Source organism: Symsagittifera roscoffensis, chromosome 5, assembly GCF_963678635.1.
Source record: "Symsagittifera roscoffensis chromosome 5, txSymRosc1.1, whole genome shotgun sequence".
NCBI classification, from domain to species: Eukaryota; Metazoa; Xenacoelomorpha; order Acoela; family Convolutidae; genus Symsagittifera; species Symsagittifera roscoffensis.
The window spans coordinates 64,601,790-64,614,025 of record NC_087066.1 but is presented as its reverse complement, the minus strand read 5'-3'; the positions used below and the strand labels follow the sequence as shown (position 1 = coordinate 64,614,025).

The 12,236-nt window shown below is 34.2% G+C and overlaps 1 protein-coding gene across 1 annotated transcript in view; it reads left to right on the top strand.

The window, feature by feature from the left end:
- Positions 1-2,808: 2,808 nt before the first annotated feature.
- The window catches only part of LOC134846531 (uncharacterized), a 108,495-nt gene continuing 99,067 nt past the window's right edge, over positions 2,809-12,236 (top strand). The window contains exon 1 of the mRNA XM_063863911.1: positions 2,809-2,898. The gene's annotated coding sequence lies outside the window, so the exon portion shown is untranslated. The remainder of the gene's footprint in view (positions 2,899-12,236) is intronic.

Sequence of the window (12,236 nt, the reverse complement as noted above, 5' to 3'; positions counted from 1 at the left end):
TCGGTTAATCAGAGAGCCTTATGTTTGATTGATCCAAAAATTGAATGCTTCTCTTTTTTCCCAGAGAACTTATTTCCCTCTGCGCTTTGGCTGCTTTTTATGTTCAGGGGAGGGTTAATTCAAAGGTTCAAATGCAGCTGCGATAATGGGGCCAGTATGCATAGATTAACTGTACCTCAGCCAAGTTTATCAAGTTATAACCAAGTTAATTACACAAGACTGTCTGACTAGATTAGCCCAAAGCCTACCATTTGTGTCCAAATTTTCTAATCCCCACAAAATAGAGCCAAACTTTCACTTTCTTTTCTTCTTCGTGACTTTAAAATTGGGCCACGTTGGTTGAATTGCGTCAAAACTAGTTGCAGGTTTAAAATGTAACCTATTTAATTGCCCTTCCGACCTTAAATTATTGTGTTTTCTTCGCGACTGCTGAATTAAACTTCGCTTTTGTTTCGTTTGATTGTGTTGTACTTTCAATAATAGAATTAACTTTCTGTTTTTTCATATCACAGAAGTGACTTTTTATTGAGTCAGCGATTCGGTGATCATAATCAGATTTTCAGGGAAGTTTAAGGGAACGTTGGTCGGAGCCTTGAATAAATTACCTCCAGTTTTAAAATTCAACACATCGAAAAATTCAAAACCCACTCGGAACCTTGAATCTTATTTTTGCATTAGTTATTAATGAGTAAAAATCTATCCTTAAGGGATAACGATTAGCGAAAATTTTTTAAAAAATGACGCAGACCTTCAATAGTTGTGTATCGGTCTTATTGATACCGATAATGGCTTTCCCGGTTGATTGTGATCCAAATAACTTGTTATTCTGATTTAACTTATCATTAGCTAATGTGTTTGACTACTTTTAATCAGCAAATTTACTCGCTCAAATATTTGTCAGTAGTCTGACTACTGTAAACATCCTAATAATCAGACCTCTTTAAAGTCCGAACTCAAGCAAACTTCGCTTATCGACACAACGCCACCTCCAATCGGGTCGATCTCTAACAAAACCCCCTCCCCATTTACAAGTACCCGTGCAATACTATATTAATCTTATGGGGCATATGAATGAATTTTATCAGAGTTTCATTTTTCTGTATTTAATACAAAACCTCACATGTCTTACCCAGCCTATCTTTACTAAATTAGCCCACAATTCTTAAACTATAAACCCATAAATAGTATAAATCGCTATCCTTTCTTCATGATTATGTCTTTGGTTTCTTATATCTCGAAGTTTTGCGCCTATGAAGTGACATGTTGAATCCAATATGAAGAGGCTTAGCATAGTTCTTTTTGTTTGTCGATTTTATCGATTTTGTTTTGGGCCAAATTCTCTCCAATTTCTTTTTCTCTTTAATCTCTACCTTGATCGCTAATTAATCACACATATTTCTTGTTTAATTTTGCCTGTTTGTGTATTTGGCCATACTGTTAAACGTGTCACGACTATTCAAAAACTTAAAGAAATGAAAATTGTATGGCTGTTTGGATGGCAATCACTTAAAGCATAAAACGAGATTTTATAGAATTTAAAAGTGTCAATTTTTATTTTTTGGGCCAAATTTATAGCCTCAAACCATGCCGACATCTGGTGGACAAAAGTTGATGCTCAGAACATTTTTCCATTCACTTAAAAAATTACTTTGAGAACTTATTTTACTTTTTCTCTTTGAGAACTTATTTCATTTTTTCTCTTTGAGAACTTATTTTACTTTTTCCCTGTTATGTTATGTGACTATTTTACTTTTTGTATATTTTATCGTCTCTCTAAAAGATATATCCAATTTACAGGACTTACATTTTATGTTAAATTAAATTTGTCAATATCGAAAAGAGGTTTTTTATTTATGATCTTAATTGAATTGACCCCTTTTGGAAAGGAAATTTTATTCACCAGTGAGAAGTCAATTTTACGATTGACCTTTTAAATCGTCTGTTGTAATCGTACGGACCATCCCTAAACCTAAATATCACACTACTGCTCGGTTTCAAACACTGCAAAGTCTAGTTTATTGCATAATTTTGATCTTATTTTGTTCAAATATCAATTGTCGGATGTCTGCTTTATGGTTCTGGATCTTTCCTGTACTCTCTTTAGTGCGACATTATTTTTATTAGCAGAAATTTTATTTACCATAAAGTCAAATATTTCAAAAACTGAAATGAGCCTATTTCACATTGAAACATCATTTGTTATTGAAGTTTCTTTCTTAAATTCTTTTCTGATTTGAATAGTAGTTTTGAGTCTATTGTTGGGATAACTTTCTGTTAAAAATGTCCAAGAAATCTCAAAATAAGAAATTTTTCTATTGTCTTCAGAGTTTCCTCGTTCAAGAGGATTCTTCAGAAGCACACCCGAATTCTCTCGCGGAACACCACGAGAACGTCCGACAACTGCAAATCAGAGCGAGACACAGCGTTGCTCGTAGCTACTCTGACCCTTTTACGACTTTCTGCGAGTCGGGTCAGGATATTCCGAATCATCACGACTTCGAGAGAAATTTACGAGAGTATCCGAGCAACGATACACTTGCAACCCAGCAGAATACTTACTACAATTACCTTCAAAGTTACAGAGCGAATTTTTCTTCGAGATTGCGCACTTTTGAAGAAGAGTGTACCTATAGTGACGAATCGCTCGATTCTTATGACGAATTCTTAAACTCGGGTTTCAATTCTTACGTGTGCAACTATCTCAGTTTGAAAAGACAAAAACAGTTGGCTTTGATGGACCCCAGACAGTTCACGCTTCCGCTGGAAAAGGAAAAACCCTCCGGAGGATCAGGACGGGGAGGGGGAGGGGGAGGGGGAGGAGTTTGTCCTGGCAACCAGGTCGAGGCCGGCTTCGTTTGCTCAGGGGAGGGGTGCACCGAACACGGTGACGAACCTGAGGTCAGTTGAATTTTAAAACCAACTATTTGCTGTTTCTGTATGACAACATTTGAAAAAAAAACGCATTTTATATGACGACAAAAGTTAGTTACATATTTGTTCGTGAGTTCAGACAAGTGGATTCCACTTACAAACTTTTATATGTTGAAAGAGTGTCTCCAGATTCTACAAACATACACACTCAAACCTGTGCGCATTATAAATACACAGTTTGGTATCGTAATGGAAATTCTTTTCTAATTTTTTGGGTGCGGATTTTCAAAAGTTTTCCATAATTTTGCAGACACTTTTCAGTCAAGCGCGCGTTGCCAACAATTTTTAAAAACCTTGGGAACGTTTTGGTAGGTTTTTGAAGTTTTTGCTCAAAATCGGATGTTCTTAAACAGTATACAAGGGTAGCCTGTTGCGCAAGTAGCACAATTACCGAAACAATAATTGGAAAAAAAAGCAAGAGAAAAGAGTTTCTTTGTTTTCCAAATTGTGTCGTTTTTTATTCGTGATGTGATGAGAGGATCTCGACTAATTATGGGCATCGCAAATAAGGCCAAAAATTTTTCTAGTTGCGATCGCCCGAGACTGAATCACCTGTGCACTTAAGTGCGTCAACATTCGCAATGTGTTCCTTTATTCAATTTTGTTTATTAGATGACAAGGAACAAACGGTTGGCTTAACTGATTAAAGGCCCCCTCAGAAAACGTCTGAGAGCACTTATACTCAATAAACATCGGATATTTAAGCAAATTATACTCTAGTTTGCTTTGTTTTCCGACAGAGATGAAAAAACGCTCTTGGTTCGGAAGCTTAAATACTATTTTAGGTTTTGTTTTTATTTCGACGAGCCGAATTTGCAAACGGCAGACAAGTTTCAGTAGCCGCAAAATGATGAAATTCTTAAACTTTTTTTCCATTCACTGATAAAAAAAGTGTAATAAAAGGCCAAATGAACAATAGGGAGGAGATAGCTCAGTTGATTAAAAGTTATATTTTTCAGCCAATCAGATTTGAGCATGGAGCATGCAGGCCTTACTGATTGAACTTTCATTTTAATTTTAGGGAAGAGATTGTTCACATGGCGGTAATGAATATTTTGTGTTGGAACAAAACAAATTTTTTGCAACGTTTTTTCGGAACAAAACAATTTTTTTTGCAACGTTTTTTCGGAACAAAACAATTTTTTTTGCAACGTTTTTCGGAACAAAACAATTTTTTTTGCAACTTTTCCAACACAAGATCTTTCAAGTTATTGACTTATCAAATTTGTCTTTAAAAACAATAAACTGAAAACAATCAAACGAAAATATATCAGAAAACAAAGGAATAGAATGCAAAGAAAAACTTACTGAAAAAAAGGAATAAAAAGTTATTACAAAAATTAATTCTGGGTGTATGGGTTCTTTTTGTTCATCTTAATTTACGTCATTTTAGCCGATTAGCGTGGCTATAAATAAGAAAAGAAGTAAATTAAAGAAGCAATTCACGGGAGATTAACTGGCACCTTTTTGTTGTGCTTATCATTAATCTCCACGTGCCATTAAAAAGCACTTTGGCGTAAATTTCATTACTCATTTCTTTATTTTTTTTCCCATTTTGTCTCTTGTTTTTCCCAATGGCGCTTTATACCCATGCATGGCTGTCGTTCACGAAATCGACAGTGTGATAACTCGAATTTTTCGTAACGGTCGCGTCGCATCTTGATTTAATGAAAATTTTTAAAATCGTCTAGGAAGTTACTGGTTTTTGGATAAAAATCCATTGCATAGAAAGAAGCAAGTAGAGGTTATGCCCCATTTATGGTATTAAAGTCAAAATTCGAATTTGGTCTAACATAATTAAATTACACAATCAAAACTAAGGACTTTGCATCTTTAGTTTTTCAACAAGTCGAATTATGTTGCAACCGCACAATTTGCTCACTTATGTATATTTAAGCAGGGGTGGACCTAGGATTTTATCAAGGGAGGGGAGCGGATGTTCTTTTTGAAATTTTTTTCAACCCTTTTCTAGGATGACCTAATTGTTTTTCGAGCTCTGTCAAATGAAGATAAAGAAGACCCCTTCTCGCATTTTACCAAATTTAAAGCCCCCTAAATTCGCTTCCGTATTTAAGTATTTGGCTTAAAATTAAATATTGAATTATTTATTTCCCAAGATAATGGTAGCGATGGCGTCATGGTGATGGTGTCTGGTCATTTTTGAGAGCCTTTTGTTGATAAGCCCTTCTTATTTATTATAACTTTTATACTATAACGGGAATTTCGTCTGAAAAAGGCTAACTACCAAAATGAAAAGCGCAACTTTGAGTCACGGTTTTTGTAACTTGCAAATCACTTTTCGGTCCACTGACTCGTCTGTTAATTGCAAGTGGACTAAACTCATTATCATCAAGCTAAATAACACCACAAAAAAGCACTTCTCTTTTTTCGGCAGGTAGAGGATTAAAAGAGCTTTTAATTGCTTATTTCTGTCTTTCCCGTACAACAAGTTCGTCTTATCAATTTAGCATAAGATGTAGCCTCAATAACTGAAAACTACCATATTTTATTTGCCCTTTCGGTGTTTTTTACTATCAGTTTCTTCTTCGCGCATTAAAACTGCGGGTCTTTGTTTTTATACGGGCCCGATATAAGTGAAATTTTACCCATTTTCCAGTGGGCTAATCTTAATTGCACCCTCTCGAATCCGGGCTAAAATGTCTCCCAGGGACCCAATATGAAGGGAAGATAAGAGCCAAAGCGCCATCACAGAAGCCTATCAAGTTTAATCCAACTTCACCTACAGCACCATTTTGAAAAATTATTACCTTTTTATTACACAACACTCCTGTCATAGATCTCAATTGTTTTTACTCAAATCGTTTTCTTTCGATTTCTTTTCTCTTTAGAAGTCAGATGTTAAGACATCTGTGCCCTTTATAAACCGGAAGGGTGGGATTTTAATTAAAAGCTGATTGAAAAAACAGCCCACACGATTGTAATTTTTCATTATTGTATCTATTTTTGTTAGCACGCGAGTTGGAGTTGTACCCTTGAGTGCTCGGTAAGCAAGCAGTTTTAAGTTCTCCTATATCTTTTTGTGAACTAAAGTAGCCAGAACTCTTTTATGATTTTCTTATTGGTTTCACAAGAAAACGAGGATCCAGTCGCACAGTTTGTTTCAAAATTTGCATAGATTGTTTCGACTGTTTGTTCTTTTGTTCACTAATCAAATTTATGTTTGCTGAATTTTTGATTTCAAATTGACAGTATTGATGCTTTAATTTAAAAAAAAAACGTTTTTTTTTAATACCATAAATCCTTTTCAGTCCAATTTTGATACAGGCTGTACGCTACGTTTTTACTAGCTATGTTGGTTCAGTAGCGGATTAGGTGAGGGGATTTAACCTCTTGATCACCCAAAGCCTCCCTTTGGTCCTATGTTACGACATCCATTTTTTGCTGACCGAGCCTTAATTTTTTTTGCTGATCGAGTCTCTGGATCCATTATATACTAACTTTGAGGAGGGGTGGGGTTCAGGGAGAGGACAGAAAATCAATTTGGTCCCTCTAACAAAAGTGGAAAAATTTTTCAAAACATCTAAAACCTAAAATTTATACCACCCGAGTAAATCCTGGATACCTCCATGTGTGGATTGCTAGCTAAAAAATTCTTGCCAGATTTCGAGCCAGGTATGCCAGGAGACGAGCGCGTGATTGTGGGCTACGCGATTGTTTTGAAAGAATTAATGCAAACGGGCTGAGAAATATGCGTGCCCGCCAGTCAGTCCAGAGATACGTTTTGATGATGAGAACATCCGGTCTTTGTGCTTTTTTTTACAATAGGGCGAATTCTGCCAGTTTCAATTTTAATACAAATTTTGCTGAAGTTGGTCTATAACTCTCAGGTCTGAGCTGTTGGCATGACTGCTCAGTCTAGCACTTAAGCTATGCGATTGTTGAGGGTCGGTTCAAGTTCGGCTAGGATTTTTAAATTTTCAAGGCCATACTCAAATGAACTACTTATGCTAGAAAAATGCAAACTCTTGTTCCTCCTTTTGAAGCAATTGATCAAATGTTTATGATCTGGGTGATTATTCAGGCTAATTTTGGTGATAAAAATCATATTTTCTAACTTCTATACACCGCATTGAAGTTATCAGTGTCCTGATTTCTTGATCTAAAACTTATTTCACCTGGAATCATGTTTTTAATAATTTCTACTATCTGAAATTAGTTAGTTTGCTGGAGCAGTTTTGGCCCATTTTTAACCTTCTTTTTTTATTATGCTCAGACGTTAGCGTCAAATCATATGAGCGCAATGGATTTTTCCGCGCTCAAATAGTCAATATAATTCGAAATGAGGTAATCTTTGGAGTTATTTTTTTTGCATATGGAAATTATAGCTTGATATTCTGATATTGCTTGTGGTAGAAACTTTTGTTCCAATCATTGAAACTGGGGAGGAACTTGGTATTCGGGTGTTTTTTTTTGTTTTTTTTACATTTAATCTTCCACGCAAAATCAGATACCACAAAAAATCATCGGTGTGGACCGTTTGATACATCATATTCAACCTCTTATAGTCCCGATTCGAAGTCGGTAAAACATTAGCAAAAAAATTTCCATTGAGAAGAACCGTTTTGAAATTTTTGTTTTTTCGTCCAATTTCGAGCGAGTAACGCGATCGAGTAACGTCCACTTTAGGGTAATTTATTTTTCGGTTTATTTTTTTACGCTCACAAAACTTGTTTTTACTTTGATGAAAACTAATTGTGGATGTTTCTTTCAGCGCTTATTTGACAATAAACGTCCAAAAAAAAATATTTAGTATAATTATTTTTTTTTGTATGGTATTCATTTTTTTTAGAAATAAATATGGCAATCTTGCCTAATTCACTAATTTTCTCTGATTTTGTACAATTCTCGAATCACACTACGCATTCAAAATGACACTAATTTGAAGAAAACAAAGACAAGAAGCCTTTATAATTTTTTTGTGAATATGTTTATTATAATTGCTTTTCTGCAATTTGAGGGTCAGAGGAGTTTTCGCCACTTCTGGTTTTCACTCGCATGAAGCTTCAATGATAAAATAAAATCTTTCTTATGTCATGAAGTTTTTCAAAGAGCTGATTCTCCAAGACTTTTTTCCAAAACATGGGCATTCGAAACCTCCTGCTGAATTGCTGATGTGGACCACCAAATGATCGGTTGGTTAATTCCGTACTGCCATGCAAAAGTCTTTAAAACAAATTAACCTTTCTGAAAGCTTAAAAATTATTTCAAAAGCTCATAATATAAACTAGCGTTTAACGCACCTCCGGTGCGTAGAATTTTTAACAACTTAAAAAACTTTTCAAATATTTTTTATTCAAATTTTGATAAATCATAAAATTTTGTGAAATTTTATTTATATTCGTTATTTGAAAAAACCAGAAATGAACTAAAAATGTCACACTTTGAATACTTTGATAGCCCCTATTACAGAGCTGGGAACTCCAAATATTAAAAAAATTTAAGTTTTCTGAAAACTTTTTGAAAAAATCCCAAAAAACGTCATGTCTCAAAAACTTTTAAAAAATTGAGCAACCTTATTTAAAGGAAAAATTCGGAACCCATGAGAGTACTCTGACAGCCCATAACTACAGGGTTAGAAATTTCAAATTTTGATGGAAATGTTGAAATTAAGTTTTCTGAGAATTTTTTTGAAAAAAAAAAAAAAAAAAAACGTCATATCTCAAAAACTACAAAGAGTTGAGCAGTTTTTTTTAGAAGCAAGCTTCTCAACCCCTGAGAGTACTCTGACAGCCACCAAATACATGGTTAGGAATTTCAAATTAAAAAAAAATTGTTTAAATTTTCCGAAAGTTTTTTGAAAAAATCACAAAAAAATGTCATAACTGGAAAACTAACAAGATTTGAGCAATCTTTTTTGAGGCCCGATTCGCAAACCCTGAGAACCTTCGCATACTTTGATAGCCTCTACTACAGACCTGGGAACTCCAAATATTGAAGAAAAAAACTAAATTTAAGTTTTCTGAAAACTTTTTGAAAAAATTCCAAGAAGCGTCATCTCTCAAAAACTACAAAAATTTGAGCAGCGTTTTTTGGAGGGAAAATTTGCAACCCAAGAGACTACTCTGACAGCCACACAACAACAGGGTTAGGAATTTCAAATTTTGATGGAAAAATTGAAATTAAGTTTTCTGAGAATTTTTTTGAAAAAAAAAAACAAAAAACTTCATATCTCAAAAACTACAAAGAGTTGAGCAGTTTTTAAGAGGCAAGCTTCTCAACCCCTAAGAGTACACTAACAGCCGCCAACTACATGGCTAGGAATTTCAAATTTAAAAAAATTGTTGAAATTTTCCGAAAATTTTTTGAAAAAATCAAAAAAAAAACGTCATAACTGGAAAACTAACAAGTTTTGAGCAATCATTTTGGAGGCACGATTCGCAACCCTTGAGAACCTTTGCATACTTTGATACCCCCTAATACAGACCTGGGAACTCCAAATATTGAAGAAAAAAACTAAATTTGAGTTTTCTGAAAACTTTTTGAAAAAATCGTCATATCTCAAAAACTACAAAATTTTGAGCAGCCGTTTTTGGAGGAAAAATTCGAACCCATGAAAGTAGAGAGTACTTTGACAGCCTACAACTACAATGTTAAGAATTTCAAGTTTTGAAAAAAGTTATTTTAAGTTTTCCGAAAAATTTTTGAAAAAAATATAAAAAATCTCATATCTGGAAAATTAACAAGATATGAGTAGTCTTTTTGGAGGCACGATTCGCAACCCCTGAGAACCTGATAGTACTTTGATAGCCCCCACTACAGAGTTGGGAACTCCAGATTTTTAACTCCAAAAATCGGAACTCCAAAAAATTAAATTTAAGTTTTCTGAAAACTTTTCGAAAAAAATCATAAAAAACTACAAGGATTTGAGAAGTGAGATTTGAGCCAAGATTCACAACCCCTGAGAAAATCCTGACAGCCCGAACTACAGGGTTGATAATTTCAAACTTTTTAAAGTTTTAAAACAAATTATGTTTTTTAGAAATTTTTGAAATGTCTAGAAAATTGCCGTATCTCGTAACCTAAAAGGATTTGCTTATTCATATATGGAGGCCAAAATCGCATTACCTGGGGAAACCCTGACAGCATCCCGATATTTGGTTGCTTATTTCAAATTTGGTGAAAAAAAACATTGATTTCAAACAGGAAAATCGAAAAAAAATCTTATTGCAAAATACGATGTAGCTAAAACGTGAAAAATTCTTTTGTTAAACTGAAAAAGCTTAAACATGGCTAGATAGTGAAGCCCGCATTTAACTATATCATAGATTATATCGTTAATTGCTTAGCGTTTTTAAGGGATATATTTATTGTATTACTTTTTACTTACTTACAAACACGAGCTTGCAAGCAATTTGTTATATTACGAAGTTCTTTTTTCTCAACATAACTTACTGATTTTGCTGGAAACTTTGCTGCATAAATTTGACAACTTAATAGCATGTGTTCTACGGTTTATGAGTGGTTATTATTTTTCTATACCATTAGACAGTTCAATTTTTTCCTGCGCAAGGGCTCATTTCAATTCAAAGAATTGTGCAAACGTTATGCGTTACTTAAAAACCGTGCTCTGGCCAAGAAGCGATGGTTTTTTTCTGGTTAAGTCCTGTGACTTTTAATCCAGAGATCCGCATTTGTGTAGCTTCCGAGATTTTCTTGTAGCTTCCCAGATTTTCATTGGTTCCAGGTTGTTTTTTTTTCTTCTGTTTTTTCTTTCGTTGTTTTGCCAAATTTTTCTCTTTTTTTTTCATGTTTTTGAACCGTTTTGTATTTTTTCGTTTTTCGCTTCTGGTTGCGAAGTGCAGCTTTGCTTCTGTGTTACCAGTGTTGTTCAACTTCTCATTAACTGAATATGACCGAGGTTGTCACCCGATTTCAGATACCTCAAAGATGGTTGAGTGACCCATCCATTGAAGCATAGCTCACTCGCGACTTAGATTTCGAAATATGATCTAAGAATTGTCTCGAGAGCGAAACGGGTCGTGCTTTACCAATGAGAGGTCCTGTTTTACTAATTAACGAAAAGCGAATGAAATTGGCTGTTCATTTGAAGAAAAACTCTTTATTTTTTTTAATAAAGGCCAATTTCCTTTAGAAGGTTCAAAACCGTTTTATATTTTTTGCATAATTTTACTTTGAAAAACTGACGCCGAAAAAGCTCGTAAGAATACTTTTTTTGCAATAATTAATGTAGTTGGAGCAGCGAGAGCCTACTCGTATATTTTATTAGTTTTTGACAAACAAAATAACAATTATTTGACAGTAGTTGTGCGATTTGATACAACTTTAAAGTGTTCGATTTATAAATCAGGCCGCATCATTTTGACCCAAGCCCTGGGGAAAATGTATTTCAAATTGCTATCAATGTTATTAAAACTACATATGGCCAAATAATTAGAGCTCTAAATCTTATTTTTGTTGAAAAAAGTTTTAAAAATAGTTAGGTGGTCTATGTTCCAATTAATGACTCCAATCATTTTTGAAAATTACCTGACATTCCCCCATCCTTATGCTTCATTTTAGTCAGAGATTGAAAGAACACATTTTTCAGGCAATATCTTATCTACTGTTTTATTTCAAAGTTATTGATGCACCGCTGGTTGGAAAACATGGCAAGTTCATTATAAGTATTTTTCTTGAATGGTGGTCTTAAATAAAACCAACCGCCCTGCTCCTTTCTAAGTTAAGGATTGCCCGTTAAAAACCACAAAATTGATTCAAAGTCCAAAAAAATTTCTGCCTTTCTGTCGAATTTACTTATATGCTAGACTTTGGATCAGGTCCGCTCATAGCCGAAGGAACAAACAACATCACAATGCGCAGAAAATATGTTTTTTTTTGTAGTCGGAACTTTTTGTGCTACTTGCACAGCAACCGGCTATCCTTGTTTTCTTATTTTTTTTGTTTCGTTTTTAAATCTTTAAAAGTTTAAAAATCTTGCAATGCTCGTATTTTTATCAATTGTCTGCATCGTTACTGCTTGATCGTTTTTGTTTGTATGTCGTGTATGTTTCCCTCAAACTGAAAATCACAAGAGTATACAAAAATTGGTTGATGTTGTTTTTTTACATCTTTCGCCTCTGTGTTATTACTTCAAAAAATTGATTTTAGTAATTTAAACTTACTGGCCAGAATAAAAGCAGTACATGAATGTCATTAGCGTATTTAATGTTCGGGCCGAAAAAAATCGGCCAGAACTTTTTTGCAATAAAATTTGCTGACATCTGAAAGAATGTTTCAGCTTATTTGATAGTAACTCTAAGCAAAAAAGCCGAATGCAGAGAATT